Raw genomic sequence first — 7,306 nt, 5'->3', positions numbered from 1 at the left:
ACATCATACTTTATAATTAAAATGACTCGAAAATAATGTTGATATTCCTATATCAATATTGGTGCTGACATTTTTCCTTTAATCCTACTTATTACCGTATTAATCATCTTTTACTCTATTTTTTTAAAACAAAATATGTATATTAAATTACTTGTATTGTAATTTATATAGGTGTATAGTTTTGGGAATTAATTAGGAAAAAAAGCATATTTTAATTAATTGATTGAAGCAAAATGGGGGTTAGAAAATAATTCATCTAACTAACAATATGGGCCAATTCATATCCTTCCAAAACAAGATTCTGTAGCAGCCCATTTTCCTTTGACCCAGCCCAATACCTCCAACCCTGCCCACTTCATTAAACTAAAGACCCCAAATCCCTTTTCACTTCAGCCAACTAAACCATCAAAACCAAACAACCCTAACCAAATGACCCCTCTTCTCTCTAACCAAAATCCCTAATGTCCCATCGCCGCCAGCTCCACCGTCGGACCGCTGGATCGAAGCGGTCCTCAACACCACCGCCATCACGTCCCATTAATCCCCTCTCCCTCTCTATGAGATTATGGAGCCATTAATGCTCTGTAAACTAGCTTGTTCAACTTCCAAATAGGGAAAATGTGAGAATCTTGTGAATACAAGGATGATTCAATGGATAAAAGCCTCACCCCACCTTCAGAGCTCAGTTTGCTGAGAAACCTTTCGGATTTTTGTCCGAATGACTCTTTCCTTTCGCTTCATCTCTGAAAAAGGTGAGAACCCATCCCTCATGTCATAACTTCATTTTTGAATCTCCATAATTTCCCCCCATGTTTTAATTTGGCGTTAAAGCTTCTCAAGGAAGCTGTCATATCCCCTAATCTCCGCTATAAATACAACTATCCATGAACTATTTTACGACAGGTTGAACAACCACAAAAAAAAAATCCCTTTTATTTTTCACAAGGTTTCCCCTCTTATAAAATTTCTATTCCTTTAAAACTTGGGGTTCTCAGAAAAATCCTTTTTTAACTCGATAAGTCCTTTGGTTATCAAAATCTTCTTTCAAGTTCTCGGCTAGGCAAAAACCACTTCGAGCGGATTCGAAGACTTGACAACGACAATAGCCTCAGTTCGCTGTCCCGGAGAAGGTCAGTAATCAACTTTACTTTCCCTATCATTTCAGTTTTTACATAAATGTAATTTTTTGAGTGTTTTTGCCTCTCGTTTGGTTTTCTATTTTAAAATGTATTTTGTATCCGCAATTTGCTTGTCTAATTTTCTGTTTGAGGTGTGTCGAACTTGGTTTTTGTTGTTCTTGTTTGATGAAATCAGTATGTAGAAGTTAAAACAAAATAAGGACACTTTGAAGAATAGTTGAATCGATAAATATATGTTTAACTATGTCACTTGTCTAACATTCTGTTCCTTGCACTCTTGTTTTGCCATCCTTAGGATGTACTGTGCCAATAAATGAATTGGCGCATAAGAAATCCATAGAGATAAAGCTAAAAATCATGAAAATCTAGGCTATCTGTTTTCTTGAAAAATGCATGGGATAATATTAAGTACAATATCGGTCTTGAGTTGGAAAATGCCGTCTAAAATCTGAGCTGGTCACTTTGGCTAAAAATTTTCATTCTAGATTAGTTTATCTGAGATTTCAATGTTTGCTAAGGATGTATGCATGACTAAGTTACTAGTGTATTTTTTTTTTAGAACTAGCAAATGCGTAGGACAGTAAAATGGTTGTGCATTGGTTAAGTTTGGGAAGAACTTATCTTAAGTTGATATTGTGCTGTGTTAGAAGGTAAAAATGAGATTCTTATGTGGACTTTGAAGAATTTATGTTAAATATGCAAATCACCCTCGTCCTCTCCTCGTTTTATTTTTAGTTTATAGAATTAAAAATGTAGTCATTTGATTACTTGTGCTAGTTTATTTGGTATTCCGCATATTTCGGGTTTGTTCTTGTTTGAATTAGTAGATGAAATGGTTAAACAAACTATTAACACTTACGAGTAATAACGACTTTAACTTGTCGATTGTGTGAATAAGTGTATCACTAGTTTAATATATATTTTAATACCCTCAATGAGATGGTCTTACTGCTATTTTCTTTAAAAGCAAAAGAAGAGATAACCTCCGGTGAATTATGATTAAGCTTGTTTGTTGGCTTACTTCTGAATCAACCATCCACGACTGTTGTTCTAGTGGCTGCTAGTTTGTTTAAGCACAAGGAGTGGATATGTGTTGTGATCTTTTTGTGAAAAATTCAGTTCACAACCTGAACTTATTTTCGGTCTAAATGTTTCAGTCCAGATTAGTTTGTTTTAAAATTCCCAAATCGTTAAAGTTAGTCATGGTTAAATGGTTCATGTGTGTCTTTCCTTCAATTGGTAAAGCATAAGTTAGTCAAAGTGGCTGGGTTTGTCTAAATTCCAGGGGATAAATTAGTTAAGTTGATAGTTTGGTTTAAATCGTTAAAGAACTAATTTGAATTATGTTTCTTTCTTTAAACCAATATAGCAGGTTTAGGGACTCTATAAAATTGAAGGGATTAAGGAGCACTAGGCTGATTGAATTTATCTGTGAATTTTTTGTTTTGTTTTGTGTCAAGCACTAACTATTAATTTTATATAGATTTTTGAAGGAGGAACCTTGAGCTTTCTTGTGTTATTTTGGGATAACATCTAAAAGACCCTAAGAGTTCAACTTTCTATTACTAAAATGAGACTGGTCTAGCATGCTAAGTTTGTTGATATTGAATGAAAAGTCTTAACTTCTTCAACTTCGTCAACTTCTTTATTTTCGTATCACTGCATGTTGGAATGGATTAGTGAATACTTGTCTGGTTCGCATCTTCTTTTAGAAAACATGGTTGCAGAATGTATAAATTGGATTGAAAGCTGTTTTATGTCATATTTTCAAGACAATGTTAGGGTTCTGTTTCTTCTGTCTCTTTTAGTGCTAACTAGTCGAAGTGATGTTGTTTATCTTGTTTGTTGTATACGTTTATGTGTTGAACACCTCTTTAAAGGGCATATTGGAGTACTTTTGTTACACCCCGTATCTTAGAACTAAGTTTAGACTCATGTCAATAGATCTTTAGTGGAAAAACTGAAGGTTTGAACGTTTTGCGATAATGGTTGATAGGCCTACTTCGGGCAGCCATAAATCCTTGATTAATTGCGAATTTGGGAAAGTACCCTTAATGAAAGTTGTAGCACATAGAAATACCTTTCTAACGATATAAGGACCAGGCCAATCAGAGATCGGAGCAAGGAGATATGATCGTCTCAAGATGGCTAATAGTAAGACGCTTAAAATTCTATAGAATCGGCTAAGTTTTTGATACATCTACCTTCCAGTCACATTTCGTGAAAATCTGTTGACAATTTGAGAAAACGTAAAACATGAAAGTTGTATCCCTTTGAAATAGCTTTCCAACGGTATATTGTGGAGCCCAAACAGAGCTCTGTACAAGAAGTTATGATCATTTTACTGAACACTGCATAGAACCGACACACGCCGCTTTTCGGGGCGCGTGAGGGCCCGTGCGATGGCCCCGCATCGCGGGCCAATCGCACAACTCTGAGTATCGACCTGCAGAATGTCGCGCGATGCACGTGCATCGCTGACCCATCGTGTAACAGGTCGGGTTTCGGGTTAAAAGTCGGGATTTCGCGTTTTAAGTTATATTTAAGCTTGGGGTTTATTTCCCTAACACCCCTAGTCACGAAAAATCACCCTAAAGTCGGAGGGAACAAGTCCCAAGCCTCAAGAACCCTCCAAGATAAGTTTTATCATGATTCTAGATTGAATTCAAGTCCCTAATCTCTTTCTAACTTGAGTAAACCCTTCTAATCGATAGAGTTGTGAGTGGGACATTATTATTGGGCGTGGAAACCCTAGAACTCGAATTCAAGAGGATTGAACATCAAAAAGGTAATGCTTCTACATTCTAATCATTCATAATAGTGAATTGATGAGTTCTTGGGAGAATAATAAATGGGTTTAGTAAAGAGAATTACACGAACTATAGTAGGGCTTTGGATTGTTGACTTGAGATTGTTATAATGATATGGGTGATGGAGAATGATGTTAATTACACCTAATTGAGATTGTAGAATCACCTAGAAGTAATAGAATGAGAATTGGGTGAAGAAACACCATTAATGGAGATTGTGGAGCTTTATGCCCACTAAGTGTTTGATAAAATGCTTAGATGACCAAAGCATGAATATTATTGCTAATATAGAATTCCTTTGACTTGTATTGATATAGATCAAAGTTGAAAGGGTTGAAGAACATTGTATTACGCTCAAAGGCTGGAATTAAGGTATGTGAGGCTAACTATCTACGTTAGGGAATGTTCATGATTCTCCCTACGCCTCATTCTTCATACTTGTCAGTAATTTGACTCAAAGTACAGTTTAGCCCTAGTTTCATGATATGTTGTAGAACTGTTATCTTCTAGGGTTGCAGTTACAGAATTCGTTCATGGTTGTCAATTTGAATATCATGAACTCAGCACGTAAACTTTATAGACTTATGTATTGTTATCACATGAGTCTCAGTCTAGAAATTCAGTATGCTCAGAAACAGTCAGTGTTTTCAATTCAGTCCAGCATGTCTATTTCAATTCAGCATTGTTCATTGTTACTATGGTCTCAGTCCTTATTAATTAACCATAATTAAACATGTGTGATTTTGCCCAAGGGCACAACACAGTCTTGTGTATACGTATACATGGCTGAGGCCATTGACTGACGCGCTACTAGGCCGAGGCCATAGCGTGCATTTATTATTGGGCCGAGGCCTCACATATACAAACACAGATAATACAGATGATTCAGATACAGAGCAGGGGTATTCATATCTCTACTTCCTTGCTATTACAGTTACAGTTGTCAGTTTCAGTTTCAGTTCTAGTATTTTATTGCTTCAGTTGCTTTACATATCAGTACAATTCAAATGTGTTGATGTCCCTTTTATTGCTTGGGGGCCTGCATCTCGCGATGCAGACAACGATATACAGGTTGACGACTCAGCTCTTTAGGAGTGCACGTATCAGCTACTGGTGAGCCCCAAATTCGGGCGTTATCAGCTATCTAGTTATTTCAGTTTATAGACAACTCTATTATTCAGTATTCTTAGAGGCTTCATAGACACAATTCAGACAGTCAGATATTTATTATGTTAGCCTTGTTGGCAGTTGTTCAATTGTTTTGTTTTAAGCCATGTTGGCTACGTTCAGATATTTCAGATTGTCTAAGTATGTTTGCATTATGATTTCAGTCAGACCTTTAGTATATCAACATGTGTTTAGTTGTTTCCGCATTCAGTTATGTTTTTGATATCACATGTTGATTCAGCCAGCCAGTTGGTTCGCTCGGTCACATGCAGTCAGGCACCGAGTGCCGTGTTACGTCCAGGCCCAAGTTCAGGGCGTGACAACTTTTACCATTGGAAATCTCCCTATAGATTAATCAAGTTTCTGGGAGTAGTTAGGTTTTGTTAGTTTAATTTATTTATCATGACACATTGCATTCAACGATTAATTACTTCATTCCTATTTGTTAAAATTAGCCTACTGTTTTCATTCTTCAAGAGTATTAATTAAATTAAAAATAGAAATGTACTTTTTTGGAACCTTTTGAATATCTGTTTCTTCTCCTATAGTATGCTAATGGAAACTATGATCCTGAGTCTTCCTTTAAAGCTTAGTGATATGTGTCCAGAAATTTTTTGCAAAAACTTGGCTGGATACTGTGGCACTAACTATAGAAATTTCTATAGATTAGAGTAGATGCACACGATATTCTTGGGGTTCGGAACCTTATTCCTTATCTCCCTCTAAAAAAGTGATGCTGTTTAGAGTATTTCCTTCAGATATCCTAGAGGAGTGTTTTCTGTGTACATTCTGAAAGAGTACTTCCTTTCCATAATGTAAAAACGTGCTTTTGGAATTAAAAAAAAAAGATCTTTCTTTTAATGTGAATGGAAGAGTACTGTCTGTTCACGCTGTAGAAGTCTCGCTTCAGCTGCTCCAGTTTAATTATTAGTGCTATACATAGTTATAGAATATATTGGCATGTGGCTGGTCTTAATTACATCTCTTTAGCAATAATCTAATTGTTGAATCAATTGGGACCTGTAATAATTTTTAACAGAAATAATATGTTTGGTCCTCGAGTTGTTTTGTTGCTGGTCATGAACACATTGTATCAGAAGCACATTTCAAAGTATTGCAACGTGATGTTAGGAGTGGAATGTTACTTCTTTTAGAATTAATTCAAAATAAATACTTGTATTGTCTTGATAATTACCTTCGTTTAACATGACTTCATCTCTAGCCATGAATATTAGTATCTTCATATTTTTACTACTGCATACTTATTCTTCCTTTTGTTCCTTCTATTTACATGTACCCATGGGAGCATTTCGAGTTATTGTAAATCAACTCCAATTATGCCTAGAAGCACAAAACCATTAGTGGTGGCGTCGGGTGCTCGTGTCTAGCCGTCCCCGATTTTCTCTCGTGTCTAAGTGTCGACGTCTTCTTTCCTTTTTATATCTTTATATTGATGTGTCGTTTACATATTTTACTAACATTTTGTGAGTTTTGTATTTGCAGTATTTAGTTCTTGTTTTGGGCGTGAACTCTCAAGAATGGTTTAGAGGAATAGTTTGCTTAATCTCTTCTCGCCATTAGACTTTACTTAATCAATTGGTTGTAGGTGTGCTAGATATGTTAATTTTCTAAACAATTGCTAGGTTTTTTTAACTGATTTGCTATGAGAGTAAACACTGTTGTATCTCATTCACAAAGTGACTATTTTGGATCCCATTTCTCCAAGCTACAAACGTTCTTTTACTAAGATATGAAAACTAAAAATTCCCTTTGCAAATCAGTTGTCAAACTAACGTTTCCTTTTCCACATAGTAAAAGGATAGCAAAAAAATGAGTTTGCTAGAAACACAAAAGATATTGATTTTTCCTAAGATCAAATGCCTAAGAAGGCCCAAATGGTATTACACTTTTTAGAAGTCATCTATTTTTGATAAGCTAACATGAGCAAGTCCAAATTCTGCAAGTTTAATACAAGGAAATTATATTAGGACCCAAGTATGTGGTCCAAGTATTTTCAAGAACTACAAGGTATATGCTCTATTTTATATACAAGTATACATATACTATCTTATTTTAACTAATTACCTCAGTCTTCTTTTCATAATACGCATATATATAAGTATTATCATGTCATCAATAACTATTTTTAAGTATACACCTAGGATATGCATGTCACATGTATATTATTTT

At 35.4% G+C, this 7,306-nt stretch overlaps 1 long non-coding RNA gene across 2 annotated transcripts; it reads left to right on the top strand.

The window, feature by feature from the left end:
* Positions 1-396: 396 nt before the first annotated feature.
* Positions 397-6,680, top strand: LOC132632136 (uncharacterized). Of its 2 annotated transcripts, XR_009579257.1 has the most exons (3): positions 397-1,130; positions 4,267-4,321; positions 5,007-6,680. It is a non-coding gene; the product is annotated as an uncharacterized LOC132632136 (long non-coding RNA). The 2 variants fall into 2 exon arrangements; XR_009579259.1 differs by lacking the exon at positions 4,267-4,321.
* Positions 6,681-7,306: the final 626 nt, after the last annotated feature.

This window comes from Lycium barbarum, chromosome 1 (assembly GCF_019175385.1).
Source record: "Lycium barbarum isolate Lr01 chromosome 1, ASM1917538v2, whole genome shotgun sequence".
NCBI lineage: Eukaryota > Viridiplantae > Streptophyta > Magnoliopsida > Solanales > Solanaceae > Lycium > Lycium barbarum.
Note: the sequence above shows the minus strand (reverse complement) of the source record. Positions and strands in the feature narration are given on the sequence as shown.